The sequence below is a fragment of the Pelophylax lessonae genome (assembly GCF_965119305.1).
Source record: "Pelophylax lessonae genome assembly, chromosome: 1".
In the NCBI taxonomy this organism is placed as follows: Eukaryota; Metazoa; Chordata; class Amphibia; order Anura; family Ranidae; genus Pelophylax; species Pelophylax lessonae.
In genome coordinates this window covers 365,216,571-365,241,009 of record NC_138768.1, presented here as the reverse complement: position 1 = coordinate 365,241,009, position 24,439 = coordinate 365,216,571, and positions in this window count along the sequence as shown.

The window sequence follows — 24,439 nt, the reverse complement described above, 5'->3', positions numbered from 1 at the left end:
CTATCCGTGACAAATCCTTTTTGATAGTATTTTGTAGAGTAGAAAAGTTAACCGAGTACGTGGTGGATGTTGGTAATGCCAGGGCTATCCCTAGATATGGGAGGGAAGTCGTGGTCCATTGAAAGGGATGGGTCCTCTTCAAAACTGTCAGGGCACCAGGTGGTACTAATAGTGGCATGCATTGGGATTTAGTGACATTCAAATTGTAGTATGAAAGTGCTCCGAAGGTGTCTAAGACCTGTGCGAGCTTGTTTAATGAGGTTACTGGGGATGTCAGAGTGAGGATTACGTCGTCCGCGAAAAGTCCTGTTTTATGGTCCCTGTCACCCACTCTTATACCAGTGATTTGAGAGAGTCGCTCCTGATGGCCTCCGCCAGAGGTTCCATAACCAGTGAGAAGATCAATGGAGATAGCGGACACCCCTGGCGGGTGCCATTGGTGATATTAAAGCTATCTGACATAGCGTTGCATGTATATACTCTTGCCGATGGAACAGTATATAGGGCCGCTATGGCAGAGTAAACAGGACCCCGCAAGCCAAATCTTTTCAGTGTAGCTCTGAGGTACCCCCCGTGAACCCTATCGAACGCTTTTTCAGCGTTCAGCATCAGGAAAACTGAGGGCACCCCACGAGCCTCTGCCACCTTCAGCAGATCGAACATCCTCCCAGTGCCATCCGGTGCTTGTCAACCCTGCACGAAACCAACCTGGTTAGCTTGCACCAAGTGAGGAGAAACCTTTGCTAGCCTTTGGGCCAGAATTTTAGCGTAGAGTTTTAAGTCTGTATTTAACAGAGAAATGGGGTGAAAGTTTTGAGGTATGTCCGGAGCTTTACCTGGTTTCGGCAGGGCAACAATGATGGCCTGGAGCATCTCCGAGGGAAAGCACGACCTATGAGAAGCAGTGTTAAAAACCTTGCACAGATACGGTGCCAGTACAGTATGAAAAGCCTTATAATATTCGGCTGAAAAGCCATCGGCTCCCGGAGACTTGTTGGATGGTAATGACTTAATTGCAAGAGAAATCTCTTGTTTCGATATTGGTGCACTTAAGTCATTGAGCATGTCCTCCGAGATCGAGGAAAGATTAAGTGAGTTCAAGAAGGTATGGATCTCTAGCTCATTTGGCTGCGGGTGCTAGCGTCATTTTGCAGGTTATAAAGGTCAGCGTAATATTTAGAGAAAGCGTTAGCAATTTCGGAAGGGTGATACACAAGGCTGGCAGTATGAGGGTCCTTCAAGGACGAAAGTTTAGTCTGGTGTTGACGTTTTCTAATATAGTTGGCCAGCATCTTGCCAGCCTTATTGCCCTGGGTGTAGAACTTTGCCTTAGAATGGTAAAGTAAATGTTGGTGTTCCTCTAACAGTTTAGTTCTGACATCCTGTCTGCACTGATTAAGTTCACCCAACAATGCCGGGGTTGGGTCTGCTTTGTGTTTAGCTTCCAGAGACCTAAGGTTCGCCATAAGGTTGGTCATTGCCAAAGTCCGTTCCTTTTTTACCCTAGAGGCCAGCTGAAGCAGGAGGCCTCTAGAGTAAGCCTTATGCGTGCACCATAAAGTAAAGATATCCGTGTCCGGTAGATCATTATCTAAGAAAAAGTCCCGAACCCGACCACACAACCGCTCCCGGTGGCCTTGGTCCCCGAGTAAGGAGAGATTATTGTGCCACAAATGAACCGCGGTGACCTTGTTGGATTCCGAGACCACCACCGTGACTGGGGCATGGTCAGACCAGGATATCGGATGGATAGACACTGATTCTACCGCACGCAGAGTATGTGTCACAATCTGGATGGAGGCCGGAGTGCAGAGAGGGCTTCCCTTGCAGCTCATTGCGAATCACCCCTGGAAGTGGTACAGGAGGTGAAGCGTCCCAAGTAGCACAGGTCGCCTGTGGTGAACACCAGATGATTTCAGGAACTCTGGGTAAGGCAGGCAACTAGAGGAGTAGTAAAAGCCAGGCCGAGGGTCAAACACCGGTGATCAGTCCAAGAGCAAGGTAAGTAGCAGAGCAGGGACGAGCCGGGGTCATACACAGGTGAGCAGGCAGAAACAGAGTCTTTAGGCAAGCCGGGGTCATACACTGGGAAAACAGGCAGGTAGTAGCAAGAGCAAAGTCCGAGAGGCAAGCCGAGGGTCAAACACCAGGAGGAGATCAGATGGTTCAGAAACAAGCCGGGTCACAACAGGAAGTCCAAACAGGAAACAGGAAGCACAAGAACACAGGAAGCTGAGAGATAATCCAGCAATGAGTCTGCTCCTATGGCCACCTTTTATAAGCCAGCAGAGGGCAGTGTCAATTGAGGCTAGAACGACCATTGCTATTACAGGCAATGTTGCCAGTTCTCCTACGGCCATTTCCCTGACGGGCCAGCAGAGGGCTGTGTCGATTGAGCCAGGAGCGTCCATGACTTGTACTGGCAGAAATGCCAGTACGGCTGTTTCCCTGACAGTATGCAAGTCAGCTACAAATAGATCTATCCTAGAGTATGATTGGTAAGGGGCCAAATAATAAGGGTAATCCATTTCCGTGGAATTGATACATCGCCACAAGTCATATAAGTCAGAGGAGTGCAAGAACCTCTGCAGCATGGTCCGTGCCTGCCTCTGAAGAGGAGAGCAATCCACACTGGCATCTGTGACACAGTTAAAATCACCACAATATATGTGGAGACCCCTTTTAATGCGATCTACTTTCTTGCCCAATGCTCTTAAAAATCGAATTTGGCCTTGGTTGGGGGCATATAGGTTCACTATAGTATAGGTAACATTGTTGATGTCACATACTAAGATCAGATACCGGCCCGCAGCGTCAACTAAGGAGTTGTGCAATTGAAAGGCAGCCATATTTCGTATCGCCGTTAGTACCCCTCTCTTTTTTGTAGGGCCAGAGGATGAAAAAATGTGAGGGTAGCGGTGGTCAGAGCATTTGGGCTGTTTGGAACGCGCAAAATGGGTCTCCTGCACACATATGACATCCCCCCTTAGACACTGAGGTTCCCTCCATAGAGCCTGGCACTTGAACAGGCTATTTAACCCATGAGCATTAATAGTCACAAACTTGATCGTCATTCTTGAAAAAAGAAAAGACAAGATAAGGATCAAGCCATGGCCACGTGCCCATGGCAAAAGGAGTGTTCATAGTTGCATAGTTACATAGTTACATAGTTAGTGAGGTTGAAAAAAGACATCAGTCCATCCAGTTCAACCTATGATGTGTGTGTGTGTTTGCTTTTAACCGTACATTGTATACCCCTGTATGTTGTGGTCTCTAAGGTGCCCATCTAATAGTTTTTTGAAACTATCAATGCTCCCTGCTGATACGACTGCTTGTGGAAGAGAATTCCACATCCTTACAGCTCTTACAGTGAAGAACCCCTTACGCATTTTAAGGTTAAACCGCCTTTCCTCTAGTTTTAGTGAGTGGCCCACGTCTTATTGTATTCCCTTACTCTGAATAGTTTGTTCCTTATGCTAGGGTCGCCAGTACAGTATTTGTACATTGATATCATATCCCCCCTCAATCGTCTCTTCTCCAGAGAATAGGTTCAGTGCTTGTAGTCTTTCCTCATAGCTGATGTCCTCCATTCCCCTAATTATTTTTGTTGCCCTTCTCTGGACTCTTTCCAATTCCAGCACATCCTTCCTGAGGACCGGTGCCCAGAACTGGACAGCATACTCCAGATGTGGCCGGACCAGAGTCTTGTAGAGCGGGAGAATAATCTCTTTATTTCTGGAGTGAATCCCCTTTTTTATACATCCCAGTATTCTGTTGGCTTTGCTTGCAGCGGCTTGGCATTGCATGCCACTGCCAAGCCTGTTGTCTACCAGTACCCCCAAGTGTTTTTCCATCCTAGACTCACTCAGAGGTTCCCCCCCTAGTGAGTAGCTTGCTTTCTGGTTTCTGGCCCCCAAGTGCATTACTTTACATTTTTCAACATTAAACCTCATCTGCCATGTAGTTGCCCACCCCGTTATTTTGTTCAGGTCCACTTGTAAGGTTTCCACATCCCGCATAGAAGATATTGGCATGCTTAGTTTAGTATCATCCGCAAATACTGAGATTGTACTAGATACCCCCTCCTCTAGATCATTTATGAATAAATTAAACAGGATTGGTCCCAGGACAGAACCCTGGGGGACCCCACTTTCCACACCCGCCCAATCCGAGTACTCCCTATTAATCATCACCCTCTGGACTCTCCCCTGGAGCCAGTTCTCTATCCAGGTACTCACCTTATGGTCCATACCTACCTTCCTTAGTTTGTACAGTAAGCGTTTGTGGGGAACGGTGTCAAAGGCCTTTGCAAAGTCCAGATACACCACATCCACAGGCTTTCCTTTATCTAGGTGGCAGCTCACTTCATTGTAGAAGGTAAGTAGATTGGTTTGGCAAGAACGATTTTTCATAAATCCATGCTGATTACTACTAATAATACTGTTTTCATTACTAAAGTCTTGTATGTGGTCCCTTAACATCCCCTCCAAAATCTAGCAGACTACAGATGTTAGGCTGACCAGCCTATAGTTACCCAGGAGACACCTCGGCCCCTTTTTAAATATTGGTACCACGTTGGCTTTTTTCAAATCGGCTGGCACCATACCCGTCTGTAAACTATCCTTAAAGATCAAGAATAATGGTCTGGCAATCACCTGGCTGAGCTCTTTAAGAACCCTCGGGTGCAAGCCATCCGGTCCCAGTGATTTATTTATGTTAAGTTTCTCTAGTTTAGTTCTAAGTCTATCTTCTGTTAGCCATGGCGGCACTTCCTGAGGTGTGTTGTTTAGTTTGGCCTTACAAGCTGGGTTCGTGTAGCCCCCCGATTCTTTTGTGAAGACTGAAGAGAAGAAATTATTTAACTCTTCCGCCTTTTCTCTGTCCTCAGTGGCCATATTTCCTTTGTCATCTTTTATGGGGCCAATGTGTTCTGGCCTCGCTTTCTTACTGTTTATATACTAAAAGAATTTCTTGGAGTTCTTTTTACTCTCCTCCGCTATATGTCTCTCGTGTTCTATTTTAGCCGCCCTGATTTCATCTTTACATTTCTTATTACACTCTTTGTAATGCTTAAATGCTGCCAATGACCCCTCAGACTTGTATTTTTTGAAGGCCTTTTCTTTAGCACTAATATGCATTTTTATGTTGGAGTTTAGCCACCCAGGGTTTAATTTTGCTCTTTTAAATTTATTTCCCTTTGGAATGCACTGGTCAATCTCCTTGTTAAGTATGCTCTTGAAGCACTCCCATTTTTCCTCCATGTTCTTTGTTCCCAGGGTTCTATCCCAAATGACATTTTCTAGCAGCGAGCGCAGTTTTGGGAAATTGGCTCTTTTGAAATTCAGCGTCCTTATATTACCCCTCTGCTTCCTATAACTGTAATTAATACTGAAACTTATTGACCTATGGTCACTGTTTCCTAAGTTGCCCCGTATTTCTATATCCGTGAGCAGGTCTGTATTGTTGGTAATCAGTAGGTCAAGTACCGCATTGTTTCTTGTCGGTGCATTCACCATCTGACCCATGAAATTGTCCTGCAAAATATTTAGGAACTGCCTAGCCTTGGCTGAGTGTGCGGTTCCTTCTGCCCAGTCTATATCTGGATAATTAAAGTCCCCCATTATAATGACATTTCCCATCCTTGCTGCCAATCCTATCTGTAAAATGAGGTCCGCCTCCCCCTCCTCCCTCAGGTTGGGGGGCCTATAGCATACGCCCAATATTACCTTCCCCACAGTGCCTTCCCTTTGAAGCTCTACCCATAGGGATTCTGCCTCGTCCTTAGCTCCATTATTAATATCATCCCTCATATTTACCTTATATTTTAAAACAGTAACTCAACCTTTGCAAGGCAAAGCACCCACATAGAGTCAACGGGCCCTAGACCCAATAGTCGATAGAGATGTACATCAGTCGAAACTGCAGAGATTTCAAACGGGCAGCAAAAATCAAGGAGGCTGTAGTAACAAAAGATAAAACAAGAACAAAAAACATGGAAGTAACAAAAAACAAACAAGCAGTGGTATGGGGTAAACCCCATCATGCAATGTAAATCGCAGGTAGTGGATAGGGGGTAACAGCTCCTCCCCTTCGGTCGACTCCCTGCCACTAGCTTGTATCAGGTAGGGAGAGATTTCCGCTCCAAAAACAAAAAAAAAAAATAGAGGAAAAAAGCAAACGGTCAGCAAATCAAGCCAAATTAACTGGGGTTAGGACTGTTTTACTTGTCTCCATTCCAGGTCCAAGTAGGAGGGTGATCCTGAAGAATGTGGGGAAGCCCCTAGATCGGGGAGCAATCCCCAATGCTTGGCAAGTCGGAAACCATCCTCCGCAGTACGAATCGCATGGGTGCGACCATCTCTTACGATCAATAGCTTAGTGGAGTAACCCCAGGAGTAAGCCACTTTATTATTCCTGAATCAAAGGTACCAATTTTCTGCGGGCATTCATGGTATATTGGGATAGATCCGCAAATATAGAAAGGCCCTGATATGGCTCTGGTAGAGGGGAGTTCTTTCTGGCAAAGCGCATGAGGTCATTCTTTACATGGAAAAAGTGGATGTGGGCAATCACGTCCTGTGGAACTTTCTCAGGGATGTGTTGTGGCTTGGGGAGACTGTCACTGTCACTTCGCCAGCCGGCGTGTCAGGCAGCAAGGCCATGATAAGTGCTTGTACGTAGGCCCTCAGATCTGCAGGTGGAACTGACTCTGCCAAACCCCGCAACTTGACATTATCCCTTCGGGCCCTATCCTCCATATCCACCATTTTGCTTTTTAAGGCCTCCAGTTCATCGGAGTTATCATTATGAGCATCCACTAGTTCATTGTGTGCCACAGAGTAATCCGCCATTTTTGATTCTACATGATTCACCCGGTCCCCTAATTCAGTTATATCAGATTTAAGGTTGCTGACACATTCCATAAGGTCTCTGTGCAGGACCCATTCAATGAAAGCAGCATCTCTTTCATGGTTGTATCATTTAGAGGCTGTCCAGTAGTGGGGAAGTCCTTGATATGGTCACAAAATTCAAGGGTGCTATTTTAGGAAGTGTCCCCAATGTTAGAGTCACCCACATAGTGGTGTTCCAAGGAGCATCACAGAGCCGCCTTTCTCGGGCTGTGGGATGGGGATCCTCCCAAGGAGGACTGGGAACTGGAGCCGGGAGAAGCATGTTCTCCCGCCGGTCTCTGCCCGTGACTCCCGATTTTGAATGCCGCGGCGCTTCCTTGCTGCGAGCAGGCCTCTGTGCCATCTTGAGAGCGCGGCGTGCTGGAGGACATAAAAAAGTATGTTAGTTTACGGGGGCCCCCCGTGGATTTTCCTCTTCCCTATATCTGGTTTTAGGGTCACTGAGGTAAGTGGGAGGTAATTCTAGCTGGTGTTGCTTACCCACGTCGCTTTATTAAGGATGGAGGGACCGAAGGAGACGGAGCTCTTCTCTTACACGGCCATATTCTCCGGCTGCTGGCCACGCCCCCCTAGATTAGATTTTTCTAATGGATGAGGTTCTGTCCTGCCTGTAATTGGTAAAAACATGCTTGCATTAATTTCCGCTCTGCAGGGCAAACCCTCAGCCAGGATTAAGATGAACAATATCTCCCCACATGTTTTGGGATAACTAATGGCATGAGGTAGGAGTGATACCTGTCACAGTAAAAATAATAGATTCCCCTGTAGCTTTAGTAGGCCAAAACCTAAAATTTGCCCGTTGGATTCAAAAACATTACAGGGTCCTATATAGAAGAAAAGGGTCCCTGTAGTCACACATCTGTGTGGCCCCTGAAATCAGTGTGAAAGTGGCAACCTCAGCCTTGACTCCAGCCAGGCCATTTCCAACGTGTTTCGCCCTGTCCCTTAGAGCTTAGTCATGGGAAAGAAGAACCCAGGTGTGTGTGGCAGTATTTAAGCATCATCAGCAGTCATTTAGGGCTGAGAGGTGTATATAAGTGTTGTGTTCAGAATTCTAAGTGAAAAATAATGGAAACTCACTGATGAGAAGTGAAAAGTGACAAAAAAAAACAAAAATACATAACAGGGTACTTTATAACACTCTTTTGCAAATTGTTCCTGATACATTTTTAGATTTCTCTAGATATACAGCATCACAGTTCTTGCACACATCCCTTTAAATTGCCTAGCTTGCAGACTGGACTAAATAAAGAATTATATACTTTGCCGCCCAAATTCAATATGTCTCTAAACATATGAGCCATCATCTATTTCAAGTAAAGTGTGTGTGTGTGTGTGTGTGTGTGCGCGCGCGCGTGTGCGTGCGTGTGTGTGTGTGTGAATGTGTGTGTGGGGGGGGGGGGGAGTATTGTTGTATTACAAATGAAGGCGCATCAAGGAAATTTTGAGATAAGTGCCTAAAATGGAACTAAACCTAACAATTTAACTATTTCCCAAAAGAAAGTTTGTGTTAGAAATATTCAACAAACATTTTCAATTCTTAACCAAACATACTGTTATTATTCAAAACATAAATAAAAAAACCTAAGGAAAGGGCACACCTATCATGTGCTGTATACTTGTTGCACCACCCCGTTAAATCAATTAAGTAACAAAATAAGACAACTAAAGTTAAGCATCAGAATATAAATTAAAGTAAATATATATAAATGAAAAACAATTTCTTATAAAAATAGCAGTGATACTGTGAACCCACAAGGTTAACAACAGTGAACAACTAATAGTCCACATTCATAAAAAAGCCAACCGTGTGTTTTCTTCCATGTAAAAGAATCCAGTGCTTTACCACCTTCATTAACACAAACTACTTACCAAGCAGTCAGACCTCAGAGTATGGGAGATCTAACAATGCTTATGTAACATCCACATGTAATCATGGCAGCCTGGACAGGTCTTTCCCCATTCTAATTATCTAATGAGAGTGCACTCTATAGTATCTAGCATATTGGGAATAAGAGAGGAGCTCTATAGTGTAACCAGTAAGCATCACATCTATTAAATAAAAGAAGGGTACTTACGTATTACGAATGAGAGAACAAACATAAAAAAAATATTGGAGACGTCACTACCAGCGCAACCCAAAAAGCATTTAATCATAAGGGATGTTGAGAGGCATAGTAGTCCTATGCCACTGTGCAACATCCCCTGTGACAAGACAAGTCAGAAAGAGCTAGCAATGACATCATCACACCCGCTCATCTCAAATTGGGGAGGGGGTTTGAAGCAGAGAAGGAGTTCACTCCTGTGATGGTGAAAGTAAACAGTAATAGCTAGGAATCTCTTAGCAATGTCCTAGTAATATCCTGGGAGTTTTCCAGACATGCTTCATGAGGTGGGTAAATCGTCTGCACTTATAGCAAGGGCATTAATACATTTTGGTCAAAGCTGCACAGTTTGCTTTTATCTACAGACATCTATTATCTGCATAGGTAAAGGTAAACTAACCCTTTAAATTTGCTTTGTACTCTGTGGGGTTGATTTACTAAAACTGGAGAGTGCAAAATCGGGTGCAGCTCTGCATATAAACCAATCAGCTTCCAGTTTTTTTTTTTTTTTCAACAAAGCTTAATTGAACAAGCTGAAGTTAGAAGCATTCCTGTCTACCATGCACAGGTGCACAAGATTTTGCACTATCCAGTTTTAGTAAATCAACCCCTATGAACTTCATTGTAGCAAAGTGTCATTTCTTCAGTGTTGTCACATGAAAAGATATAATAAAATATTTACAAAAATGTGAGAGGTGAATTCACTTTTGTGAGATACTGTACATACAATTTTATTTTCTGCCTTTCTAAAAAATATCTTCAATTTCATCTTGTAAAACTGACCATTTTTATTATATCTAATTCAGTATTAATGCATTTTGATAAAAAGTAGCAATGAAGATGCATGTAAGAAATGGCCACCATAGAGTATTCATAGAGACTTTACACCATGCTGATTTTTTCAAACTTTCATCTCCTTGTTAAATGAAAATGGAGTTACATAAAGCAATTTGTCTGTGATTATGAGCAGAACCAAACACAGCACAGCAGAACGGTTTCAGGGTTTATTAGATTTCAACTAAACAGAAAAACCTTTGACTGGACTTCAATTACAGTTTTTTTTTTTAAGGAAAGACTTTCTCAGTTATTAAGTGAATTTTGACATATACATAGAGTCATTTATTTAATATCATTTGAATATAAAAATTATTTACAGAACAACATCTATTTCCCAAACTTTAACATTAAATATGTACTATAGAAAGGCAACACTTGTATCAATAAAATAATTATTGTTTGTCTAACATACATAATTAACATCATAACTAAATCATAGAATAATAATTACAAACTAAACTGCTATTCACACAAAAAATAGGAGAAGACCTCTTATATAAACAGTTGTCTAGGTTCAAGAGGCACCACATTTGTACATCCTACTTCTAAAAATCTGTATTTTTTTGCTATAAAATTACTTAGAACCCCAAATATTATATTTTTTTAGCAGAGACCCTAAAGAAAAAAATGGTTGTTGTTGCAATTTTTTATGTCACATGGTATTTGCACAGCGGTTTTTCAAACACAATTGTTTTAGAAAAAATACACTTTAATGAATTTCTTTTGCACACAAACACTATATAATACCAAATTTTTGTTAAAATATAAAAGATGATGTTATGCTTGGTAAATATATACCAAACATGACATGCTTTGAAATTAAATACACCCGTGGAATGGCACCAAACTATGGTAACTCTATTATCAATGCTTTAAAAGACTTTACATATTACCAGTTTATTGTTACAGAGGAGGTCTGGTGCTAGAAATATTACATAGTTACATAGTTAGTCAGGTTGAAAAAAGGCATAGGTCCATCTGGCTCAACCAATAAAAAAAAAAAACAGTAATGAAAACCCAACCATACAATCCCATATACACAATCCTATACCCGCAGTTGATCCAGAGGAAGGCGAAAAAACCCCAGCAAAGCATAATCCAATTTTCTACAGCAGGGGAAAAAATTCCTTCCTGATCCCCCGAGAGGTAATCTGATATTCACTACGCTCACTGACATTCACAGTAATACCTCACATGTGTGGTGCCAACCCAATTTACATATGCGTGAGCGACTTACGTATGCATTTGCGTTTCCACATAACAACCGGGGGAGCAGGCGCTTTAAATTTTTTTAATTATTATTGTTAATATTTATATTGTTTAAAACTTTTTTTTACACTGTCTCTAACTTTTTTTATATCAACTTTAAAGCTTTCACAAGGAATGAACAATCGATTAACCAATGCTTCCTGCAATCAACCGACTGATCCTTCCTGTGATCAACTGACTGATCCTTCCTGCAATCGACCAACAGGTTCTTCCTGTGATTGATCAACTAATCCTTCCTTACTTTGATGCTTCCTGTGATCAACCGGCCAATACTTCCTGCGATTGCCTGAACTGTCCTTGATTTGACCAATTCTTCCTTGTTTCAATCAGTCGATCCTTCCTTCCTACCTTTGATCCTTCCCTCCTTCAACATTTTTGTGCTAGTAATTTTTTTGCAATGTTATTTATCCATTTCCATATAGTATAATACCTGATTGATCCTGCCTGTTCCTGTCAGTAAACTGACTTTCCATCATCCTGCTCTCTGCAGCATCTGTATCTCCCTCTCCCCCCTTCCTGTCATTTATATGGTCTGTGTAAAACTGATACTCTCCCCTCCCCTCCCCTCCCCTCCTCTTCCCTCCCCTCCCCTCCCCTCCCCTCCTCTCCCCTCCCCTCCTCTCCTCTCCTGAAACTAAATCAGCAGAGGAATGTGAGCCCCTCCCACCTTGGGAGTCCCTCTGCTTGGGAGGAAGACCAGAGAAAACCATGTGACTGCACTAAAGAATTGCTGGGAAAAGGGATTTAGAGATTATATTTCTGAAAAACAGACACACTGCCATTACTATTACCCCATAAGATAACCTATCATGGGAGTTTATTGTGGAGACTTTACAAGCCCTTGAAGGGTAGTATTTAGTAACGCTAAATACCCTGTAATATCTCAAATACAAATTTTATTTGGCTGATGTGCATTTTTTGGAACCCAGTATCAGAATTAATTAAATAAAAGAAGGTGCATGAATGCTTTTGCAATGGGAATACTTTATGATGTTTCTGGGCTGCAAACTAAAGTAAGCTCTAACTAAAACTGGACCAACGGTGAAATCTTTAGTCCTGAAGAGATTAATTTTCTAAACATGTTGCAGGTGACATGGCTGCTTCATACAACTGACATAAATGCAATGTTTACAGGTCCTAACTCCAAGTAAAATACATATATAAAAACACATATTAAAGTAGGGGTCTCCAAACTTTCTAAAGAAAGGACCAGTTTACTGTCCTTCAGACACTGCCCAGGGGGAGTAAACAATGCCCGATCTTTGGTATTAGGGGAGAAATAATTGGTGTCAGTGGGAAGAATAGTGCACCATTTTTGTTGTTAGTGGAAGAAATCATGCCTCATTGTGGGTGTCAGTGGAAGGAATAGTGCCCTATTGCTGGTGTCAGTGGCAGGAGTTATACTCCATTGTTGGTGTCAGTGGCAGGAATAATGCCTCAAGGGCCGGATAAAGGCAAGCAAAGGGCCGCATCTGGCCCCAGGGCCAGCGTCTGGAGACCATTGTATTAAAGATTAAGTTCACCTTGTCATGTAACATATTGCAGATACACTGGCCTCCACTCCCACCAACCCCCGGTTCCGACAGCTAGTGGGGGATCTTCTCCCCACTGCTAGCTGTCATAATCTGCAAAAAAAAAAAAAAGTGTTCTGTGAATAGGAAAACTACAAGGTCCTCATAGTTCTCAATGAAGTACCATGGGGCTGTTGAGCGTTGTAGTAGTTCATTAAGTCTTCCTGTAACAGTGCAACTGCCTTGCCATATCAGAGGTACGGCCAGACAGATACACAGACAAGTCTACAGGACTGTGGCATCAAGAACATGATCTGCTGAATGTATCCTTTAATGTAATTTTGTATAGATTTAAAAAAACTAAATCTTTACATGTATCTTTAAAATATAACTTATTTTGACTCTGTAAGGACTCACACACACACGTATTTTGATTATGCAGAACTAAGCAATGCTCATTAACACTCCTATTGCATTTATGTGTTTTTGTTGTGTTTTTGAAGCATTTGAAAAAATAAATGTATTTTTAGGAATTTGATAAATGTTTATGAAAGTGTTTCTTTTCTAGTGGGAAGTACTTAGAGGAAATTATCTTCTTTAAGGTGTGGTTAGACTGTGGTGTGATAGCAAATGTTTGTGTTCTCTGAAGATGGATTCATATTTTTTGAACTCTTTGACACTTGGCTTGGTCCAGTTCAACTTTGCTGATGTAAAATGCTTTGCCGCTGACAATATTGCTCAATGCTTCTGCTCTTGTCTGGTATTGCTGGTGAGTATTGTTGGCTGGTTGATGCTTTTGCCTTCCTACAGAGGCAAATGGTGTTACCACATGGCTGCTCTGTACAAACAGGAAGTGTCTGTAACTGCTGTGTCTTAGTTCTCTATTATTTCCAAGTGCTTTCTGGGATACAGGAATCATCACAGCTTCTCCCCTAGTGCCCAGCTGAGGTCTGTTTTACATGGGCTTCAGCTTGTATAAGAGCAGTGTGAACAGCAAGCATTCGCTGAGCTTTTAGCAAGCTTTGTTGAAGCTTTTAAAGTACCTTCAGATCAAGTTTGTAAATGTTCATCACATATCCTAATGGAAGAGCTGATTGCCATTTTGCAGAAGCTGCTAGCAGGCTTCAACGCTATTTGATCTTGTTAAAAGCCTGCTGAAGCCTGCTAGCAGCTTGTTTAAAGTGGCAATTAGCGCTCCCATTAGGACAATTACAAACATGAGCCGAAGGGCACTTTAAAGGCTTGGAGAAAACTGCATGAAGCTAACCAAAAGCTTTTCAAAAGCTTTCTGAAAGTTTCATAAAAGGTTGCTGTTCACATTGCTCTTATACAAGCTGAAGCCCATGTGAAACTGGCCTAACACTTTATAAATGCTTCACTAACACACCATAAATGCTATAGGTGCTGTTAAAGAAGAAGTATAGCCAAAGCTCATTTGGCTGTACTTCTCTTGTGGATCTACTGTGGAAGCCCACTGTCAGCTGACATCATATAGCCAGTTCAGGCTGGGAAAAGATCACAACTGTATAATCAGGATCCACCCAGATGCACTTGGCTCAGCCTCTCAGCAAGCTGCTGAGAGCCTGAGCCAGCCACCCCTGCCCCCTTCACAGCCCAGCGCTCCAGTGAGTGCAGGGGGGAGCAGAGCAGGCAGCGGTGACTAACAGTCACCAGCTCACTGCTCATGGAGCAATGAGAAACATTCAGTGGTGCTTGCCCACTTCTGGCCCCATGGAGGATTACTAGAAGGTTATCCACTTTTCTGAATGGTTCAGTGACTGGCAGGTAAGCTTATATGTTTAATTCAACATCTATGGGATGTGGTGTTCCTTGATTCTTGAGAAAGGATGGCAGAATGATCTCCTGATTGAAGTGGAAGGCAGTAGTTACCTTCAGAATAAACTATTCGGAGGGTCTTAGAATTATTCCAGATAGGGTTGAAGGTGTGGCCCTTTAGTAACAAGAGCTTGAATTTCATATTCTTGCTTCGCTGAGGTTATGGTGATGAGGAAAGACACCATTAGCGTTAAGTCCTATACAGAGGTTGGCTGTGGTGGATGAAAAGGAGAGCATGATAATGCTTTTAGGACTATGGACAGATCCCAAGCAGGGAATATTCATTTTCTGTGTGGCCTGATTTTTAGACATGCTGTTTGTTGGGCTTTTCCTGGCCTTAAGAAGGGTTGCTAACACCTGGTTAGAGCAACCGGACGCTATGAACCTTTGCCTCTCAGATTCCAGGCCATCAGGTGCAGTCTCTCCGGAGCTGGGTGCAGAAACTGCCCCTTGGTCAGAAAGTCCGGGGCTACTACAAGAGGTATCGGATCATCCATGCTGAGTTGCAGCAGTGTCAAGAGCCATAATGGAATTGGAATTGCAGGAATGGAATTACCTCTATGACTGTGTTTGAGGACCTCCTGAGCTTCGCCAAAAACCTTGCAATTAGAGGAATTGAAGGTAATATGTAACCCAGTCTGAATCTCCAAGGGTGAGGAAGACAGTCTATGCCCTCTGCCGAGGGACATGGAGCTTTCAACAGGAACCTTGATTATTTAGTGTTTGCTGGAGTTGCGGCCAAGTCTATTTCCGGGACTCCCCATCTCTGGGTTAGAAAGGAAAAGGCCTAGGGGTAGGGGCTCAAAGGTCACTCGTTGGATAGAAATTTCCAACTCAATAAATTGGCTACTTGGTTTTCTGCTGCTGGAACGTATATTGAAATTAGATCCAATAGGTGTGTCTGGGTCCGGAAAAAGCCTAGGATGGGAAAGGCTTTTTTCAGTAAAGTGGGGCTCCTGGTCCCTTAATGTAGCCTACCATGACCTTGTTGTTCAGACATAGGAGTACCATAGTAATACCCTCTTTACCTACAACACAGGACTGAAAGCTAGCAGGGCTTTCAAAGCTGCCCTGAGTTCCAGGGTATTCAAAACTATCCCCTGGGGGTTGAATGCTCAGTGCCCCTGGGCTGCCTGTTGTTAGTAATGTGGACCCAATTGCTAAGACATGATCTGACTAACAGTTTTACTGCCGACAATGCTGTTTTTACTATGTGGATTAAACAACCTATTTTCTCCCTTGGAAGTTGGACCATGTTGGCTTGTGTGTCCAGTAGTGCGCCCAGAAAGATCATCCTTTGTGTAGGGTGTAAGTTGCTCTTCTTCCAGTTTATTATGCACCCAAAGGTCTGAAGGGTGTAGATTAGTGGTCTTTAATGCTGCACCAGAATATTCCGGCTGCTGGCAAGGATATTGTCCAAAAAATGGTGGACCTTCACCCCCTTATTTCCCATTAGTGCTATAACTGAAAGCAGAACCTTCGTAAAGGTCCTGGGGGCTGTAGAAATCCCGAAAGGTAGGCTTCAAAACTGAAAGTGCTGTTAATTGATGGTGAAGGGAAAGGACTCTGAAAAGCGGGATGAATAGGTGACTGGGATTTGCGTTGGATACGTCTACAGACAGCATCAGATCCCCAAGGTTTATTGCCAGCAGTATAGATTAAAGGTTCTTCATCTTGAAGAAGTCAAGGCAAATGCTCCTTTTGAGGCCTTTTAGGTCTAGTACCAGGCAAAGATCTCCCTTTTTTTTCTTACTAGGAACCAAGGGAAGTAGAATCCCCTGCCCTGCTGAGATGTTGGCTCTTCCGAAATCTCTGAATAAGGTCCATGATGTATTTGACTATTACCTTTCTTCTGCTCTGATCTGAGGGAAGCCTGGTTTCTTGGAAATTATCACTTGGGAGTTTCCACTTGAACTACCACTGATGGTAGAATGAAACAATGGACACCACCCAAGGATCTGACACATGCTCCACCTGCACCTGTGTGTAATGTCTGAGCCTGGCCCCTACCACCACAGGCTGGGTGGGTATGCCCTCAAAAAGCCGTGAAGAAGACTTGGATTTCTGGAGGCCTATTAGAGAAGATTGGCTTTTCTTCCAGTTTCTCTTGAATTCCCTACCTGACTTGTATCTGTACTTATGTGGAAGATTGCGACTGTAGGAGGGACCTCTCTTGGGTTTGGGTTTCCTGTCTGACAGACATAGACCTGACTTAGACCTGACTTACCGCCAGTTACTTTGGAAATGGCTGAGTCCAGCTTAGAGCCAAATTGATGAAGTTGATGCCATCATAGGGGATTTTACACCAATTGGACTTTGATGTGGCGTCTGCCGCCCACGGTTTTAGCCATAGAGCTCTTTTGGCTATGACAGAAGACAGCATTGCTCTCGTGGACAAGGTAATTATGTCTACAGATGCTTCCACAACAAAGTCCCCTGCAAGCTTTGGTTCTTGCATGGCTGATACTATCTTCTCCTGGTCTGTTCCTTCAACCAGAAACTTCTCAATGTTGGATGTTGAACCAGACACAGCCTTCCCAAGTGCGGGCAATGCAAAAGCTGGTCTGCAGACTCCTCCTGCCAAAGTTAATGCTCATTTCATTTTAGAATCTATGTTGCGGTCTATCACATTCCAGAATGTTACTGTGTCTTTCATGTGAAGGGTGACGTGCCTGGCTCAATGCAATAAAGATGCGTCAGCATGGGTATAATCTTGCGAGCCTTCCACTGATACATGACTTTTTGTTAAGTTTTTGCCATTCCTCCTGGATAAGTTCATCGATAAAGGGGAAGGTCTCTGGTACCCTGTTGAGGTTGTGAAAATATCTTCTGACTTTGGGCGGTGCTTCCTTCTGCCAGCTGATGGCTTCCTAGACTGACCTGGAGAATGGCTCTACCAGAGAATACTAGACTCTAGATGCCCCTTTAATTTTCTAATTTTCAGAGGAACTAACCTCCTATGGGGAGCTGGGGAGCTGGGGAGCTCGCAGAGCTGAAGTAGCGGTACTGTCAGGGATGTGCTGGCCATATCGCAGCTGATGCTCAAAGGCAAATGCACAGGTGTGATCCTGCAGGTGCCCATCTTGTCAGGCACAGGCGAATGAATGTGCACCTATGCGCATGCGCGTGCCATTAACTTTGGCACCAAATGGCATATATAAGTGCAGCAGTTGCACTAGTGTTTTGCTGTGTGATCTGCAGCTGTACCTGTGTTTTTGAATCTGATCCTGCTTATTAGACCTGGTTTGCCTCTGACTCAGTTGAACCTCTCCTACCCTTCCCTGGCCTGTATCTGGACTTTGCCTCTGCCTCCTGCTTATCTGCCTGAACTCCTGTTGCTGATCTCTGCCTGTACCTTGTCCATTCTTGTATGCAATCTATGCCTGCATCTGACCATTTGTTACCAACCCGGCTCATTTGTATCCTGTGTCTCTTCTGCTCTGCATGCATCTGCCTGGCTCCTGCTGTCTGCTGACACCAGCCCAGAGTCTTCTGTTCTGCCAACATCTGCTGCCCAGCTTTCTGGTCTATCCTAGTGACACACCCGCCACACATAAGACGGTTCAGGCACCTTTATACCACCATGCTCTTGCGGCCACTGTTACAACATTGGTGGTTCCTGAGCCAGGGCTGTATGAGAGGCCTTCCCTCTGCATGTTAGGCTCGGTCGTCAGGTATGTGACAGGTACTTCAGGCTGCAGCTTCTAAGCCGGGAGCATGCATCTCCAAAATTGACTCCCTGATGGATTCTCTGATTAAGTCCATTACCCTTTCTGACATCCGTGTCTTTATCTTTAATTGCTTCTTCCATTTATGAGCAGCAAGCCAGCTTATCTGGTAGAACCAGAGCCCCACAAGCTCAGCATGCATTATCTCCTGGATGAGAGTGGTGACACCGAGAGGCCAGACAGCAGTGCAGAGAGGGTGATCTTGCTTGCCGTCAGTGATGATGACAGGAGGAAGACCTGGAGCCACTTCTCCTGGATCATCTGCTGTTCATGAGGGAGGCATACCCAGAGGGTTCTCTCCATTTTCAAGAGAAGGACCTGGGAGGGCTGTCAAGATATGACAGCATCAGTCATATGGCTCTCTTTTGATCTCTCTTCACTACCTTGTAAGCTGAGGGTTGTCTGCTTGGGCAGCAGTCACCATAGACAGAAGGCTAAAAACACCTAAAGCATATGACCCATGAATAGACAAACAATACAAGCGAACCCAGGCAAAATGACAAGCTAACATAGCCCCAAACACTTACATGCAATGTGCCAGGAAGAATGATACAAAGTTACAAACCAGAAGCAGGGTCCCAGCTTCTGTGAAGAAAAACCTCCAGTGCAGCAAAGTTATAAAGACCTGAATTGCTTTTAAAAATGGAACCTACAGGGAGGAAGTGATGTCATTGCCGAGCATGCTCAGTGTGACCTGCAGACTCCAGTGTCATCTTGGAAACTGACAAAGGAGGTCCCAGCTGTTGTCACTTCCTGCTGGCATGCTCAGAAGCCCCATAGCTGCCATCTTGGGAAAGGCAGAGGAACACAGGAGGACTACAGAGCTCAGGAGAACAACAGCAGAAACATAACAAAGGAAGGAAGTAAAGGAGAACCCCTGTAGAGAGCCAGGCTTGTTTAAAGGACTTTACAATGCTGGCCAGCACACCCCTGAGACCACCATAGAGCTCATTTAGAGGCTGTACAGGATGGGGACTTCCACCCAGGAGGGGGTGAACCTGGCTGGGGTGACTGCAGTAAGGGGTAGTATGCGATCCACCCAGTCCCAATCAGGTGAGGACAGAAAGGAGAATGCTGTGCTGGTGCCTAGCTAAAAGTTTTTATTTAACCAGTCCTATACGGGGACGCCACAACTGCCATGATGCAGGCAGAATCGGCGCGATCCTGCCCGCAATTCCAAATCGCACTTCCATAGTGTCAAAATGCACTACGCATGTTTGTGTGCTATTCATTTTAATGGCAATTGCGCCAAACCACATTGAGTGAAGCTCGTCACCCAAAAAAGGGCAGAAGCTTCTTTTGAGCAGTAAGCTTCGCACAATGCGTTTGCCACATTTGCCATGCAATTTATCATGATAAAATTGTGGCGAAACCACACTGCATTTAAGATGCCATTAAAAATGAATGGCACCCAAAGACGCGTGGTGCATTTTGCCACCATAGCAGTGTGATTTGCAATCAAGGGCAGAATCACGCCGATCCTGCCTGTGATCCTAAATCGCAAAATGTGAACGGGGCCTGAGAGCAGCACCCTGATGTCTTTTAACCACTTAAAGGCCACCCACCACAGTTTTACTGTGGCAGGTCAGCTCTGTCCCACAAAACGATGTAACTGTACGTCCCTACATGGGACCGCTAGCGGGGGCACGCGTGCCCACTCGCCACAGAGGAAGCTGATCAGCAGGTCCGGTGGCCGTGATTGCTGTCAGGCGCCCGCGATCGCCCCTCGTGGAGACATGGCAGACCACTGTTCTGTCAGTTATGAACACATGGATCCTGTGTTCCTATTATTTAGATACACAGGTCTCTGTGTTCATGAAGGAAACCTGTTCCCCCCACAGTTAGAAAGCACCCCCTAGGGACACATTTAACCCTTTAATTGCCCCCTGGTGTTAACCTCTTCCCTGCCAGTGTAATTAGTACAGTAACAGTGCATATATTTAGCACTGATTTTTGTAGTAGTGTCACTGGTCCCCCAAAAAGTGTCATTTAGGTGTCTGATCTGTCCCCTGCAATGTCGCAGTCCCGCTAAAAATCACTGATCGCCGCCATTACTAGTAAAAAATAAATAAAAATGACATAAATCTTTCCCCTTAGACGTGATAACTTTTGTGCAAACCAATCAATATACACTTATTGGGATTTTTTTTACCAAAAATATGTGGCAAAATACAAATTGGCCTAAAATGATGAAAAAAATAGATTTTTACATTTTTTTTATTGGGAATGCTATATAGCAGAAAGAAAAAAATATATATTTTTTTTTTTTTTCAGAATTGTCGCTTATTAGCGCAAAAAAATACAAATCGCACAGGTGATCAAATACCACCAAAAGAAAGCTCTATTTGTTGGAAAAAAGGACATAAATTTGATTTGGGTACAGCGTCTTATGACCATACAATTGTCAGTGCCGTATCGCAAAAAAATGGCCTAGTCATTAAGGGAGTAAATCCTTCTGGTCCTTTTTGTGACTGACAAGCCACGTGACCAAAGGAAGTCAATAACGCCAAAGTTCCTTCTGCAAAGAATTCTGAGTGAGTACTCTTAGGGCTCTTTCACACGGGCGTTCCTTTTTTTTTTGCCCGATCAGGTCCTTTTTTTTTTTTTGTAACGGACACGGATGACACTTGTGTCATCCGGTCCGTATGTCCGTTTTTTATCCCATCCGTTTGCGGATGAAAAACTGACATAATGCATGTCTATGTAAATACGGATGTCTGCGGATGACACCACTGACATCCGTTTTTGCTTCAGTTCCGTTTTTGAAAGGAAGAAAAAATAGGGTTCTCCTCCGTTCAAAAAAACTGAACTGAACTGACAAAAAACGGGTGTCAGAGGATGATCATCCGATGACATCCGTATTTACATAGAGATACATTATGTCCGTTTTTCATCTGCAAACGGATGGGATGAAAAACGGACATACAGAACGCCCGTGTGAAAGAGCCCTTAGCAGCTATTACTTGTTTTGGGTTCTGACAGATGTATGTTTTAAGGTGACAGGAAACATCCTAATATATTGAGTTGCTGCATCAGCCCAGTTCACTCCTGACTTTGACAGCACCCTGCAATGGGCTGTACTTGGTTTAGACTGTACCCACTATCTCACACTAGATAAACTACTGGTTAGACAAAAAATTGTTTTTAAATATTTAAATTTATAATAGAAAAGAGACAAAGTCTGACCATGGAGACACTTGAAAATGAGGTGATTTGGATACAAGATGGGAACAAGATGAGGAGCAGGTGCAATAAAGCCACATATTCAAAGATTGAATTGCAGCTGCACCACAGTGAGTAACCAAAAGAAATGTCACTAAAGCACCTTGCCTGGAAAGCATAAATGCAATTTAAGTTAATTTAATTCTAAGCTATTTTATTTTATTTATTTATTTTATTTATTTCTAGTTGCAAAACATACTTTATGATGAGTAGAATTAGGAGTTTCAATTCAAAATGTTGTGCAAATTTGTGCAATACTTCATCATTTTAATTAAATGCATTGGAGTTAATAGGGAAGGCAAAATAAATGTGTTTTTGGTGGTGCAATGGGCTTTAAATGGCTCCTGAGGGTTAAACAAACTCTTTTCAACTATCCTAAACCTGTTCTTGTGGAAAAAAAAATGTCTCCTTAGTATCCTCATTATTTAATGTTTTTCTCACAGAGAGAAAGAAAAGCAAACAGGGACAAATGGTAAAATAACAATTGTAAGTGACTGTTCACAAACAACAATCAAATACACACATTGTTAAAGAAAAACACAAAGAGAGCTTAATGAAAAAAAAAAACCTACCCTATTATATTTTATTTTTTATAGGCTATTCATTTTTTTCTTTTTTCTTTTTTTTAGCTAGAGTTCGGCTTTAACTTTTCATCATACCACCCCCTTCCTCGTGGACTTGATACAAAATCCAAAGTTTGAGACATGCAACAGATGGGCACAGGAGTGCATTACAAAAAACATCTATCAAACTGTCCACACATCTAGCTGTGTAATCCCATTGTAGAATCCTGAAAAAAATGCACATTATATTCCTGTTTGTCTAGTTCAACTAGGATTTCTCAGGAATAGGAGAGTAATGCTGTTTTTTTTTTTTTTTCTTTGGGGTTGAAATTAATGGATATGTGTCCTAATTCAATCTAATTATGTATTTTACTAGCTGCAAAACATGGGTTCTCCCTATCGGTTAGAGATAGTCATTGCTCCTTAGAGGTGTCTGAAAGTTGTTATCCTTATTGTTTTCCTATAAATTTGCAAGTATATAAAAAATCACACTTCTGTTTTACTGAAATATTAGAAAATGGCTATTTTTTTTTTCTTGGGGGTGAGGGCTGGATGACTGCTGTATAATACATTATATTTTTATAGTATATTGTATTAAATGGGCCTGTGACTGTGAACATCTATAAAAAATCACTTGCAAGCTGTCCTAGAAATGTATAAAGGACTGAAGTTAGATGTTAAGTAGGAGTGAGGGACTGGGAAATTAACCCTTCAGTCAAACATGTACCCCTATATTTGATATATAAATGTACTATCAGGGAAAAAAAAAACACAAACCTATTTAATAGTCATTATTAAGCCTTTTGCCTTGACATCTGGAATTCATTTTAAAAAATATACCAAAACTGCTTGTTGAAAATGTATAAAAAAAAAAACAGTATAATTAACACTTGCTATGTAAAATAACATATTATACAAATGAAAAACAGTTATGTCTTCAAAATTAAAAGTACCAAAAAGCAGCATTCAGTATGAGAATTAAGGCTGAAAAGCTTCAAAATTAATTATGCTAATTGTTTGTTTTTTTAAAAATAATATGTTGCACCAGAGTTATAAAAACTGAGTAATATAGAATTTCTGCTTGTTTTTTTGACAAATTCTAACAGTGTTTTAAACCAGTACAGTTTTCTTTAACTGTGCAGAGATCATATCTCCAGAATCATAAACTGGGGGGCTAACTAGGGCCCTGCATGCAGATTAAGCAGCGAGTGGTCATTGTGGTTACTTTAATAGATGTGCTGTTATACGTAATTCTGACCCTAAAGCACACATTACACAATAAAAGAGGACTCTGAGAAACAAGTTGACCTTGCTACCTTTTGTTGCAGTCTTGGAGTGCAAACTTGTTTTAATTAGCAGTCAGCAAGCAGACTGTAACTTCACTGAAGGAGCATTGAAGAATCACTGCCTATTAACAACCCAGTGGTAAGTAAAGCAGCACAAATACTTATAACCAAATAGTGTGCATTTCAGAAGTAGAGAGGATTAGCTATTGGGCACACAACACAGTGGAGGAAATTGCTTTATTCCCAGTACTGCTGAGTATCAGGAGGCAATCGCTGTGCCTCTAGCCCATTAACAGCATTCAGAGTGTTGCTTCCCATAGAAGGGGTTATTGGCTAACCACTGGGTGACCAATTAAATGCTATGAATAAGTCCCAAACCAAACAGCATGGAGCCTGTTTGTGGCACAGTGGTATCATTACTAAAGTGAAAAACTTGATGAGAAAGGAACATATTTAATTATAGAACTATACAAATGGCTAATTAGGACCATCAAGTGAAATCAATGACTTTCTAGTGAATTTCTGAATGTTACTTATAACTGCTCAGATTCTTCTGAGACCATGAATGAGATCCACTATTGTAAAAGACATGCCTTAGCAGCAGATCTTCATTAAATAAAAAAAAAGGTTAATTTGACCTGCTTGCTCAGGTAGCATAGGTTCTAAAGACACTTCCTGATTCATTTCACTGCAAGGGTTCCTGTACTTCAAACCCCTTATCTGTCGTGAGTTCTGCCTGGTTTCACAATAATTCTTAGGGGTCGAAATGCAGACACATTATCAGTAATGGTGAATGCATATCACTTCCAAGCAGTTTGATTTCTATGTGTCATTTACTTTTACTCCAGCACATTTACAATCACATTATGGGTCTCTATTATGTACCTTGGTTAACAGAAAATTTTCCAGGACCATGCAAATAATTGTTTCTTGACACCTGCTGAAATCTATAGTATGGAACAATGTTATCTGTACAATACAAAATGAGAATGTGGCAAACTATTTAAATCACAATAAACAGATAATACACAGTCAGTGTTAATTACATTAATTGTAAAACCCATTGCTTAATGACTGTTTTTATAGCCATGTAGAGACTTTCCAAAATGTCAAATTTTGAGCCAAAACTGTTTAATTACTTATAGCTTTGTTAAAGGGTAGATTTCTATCA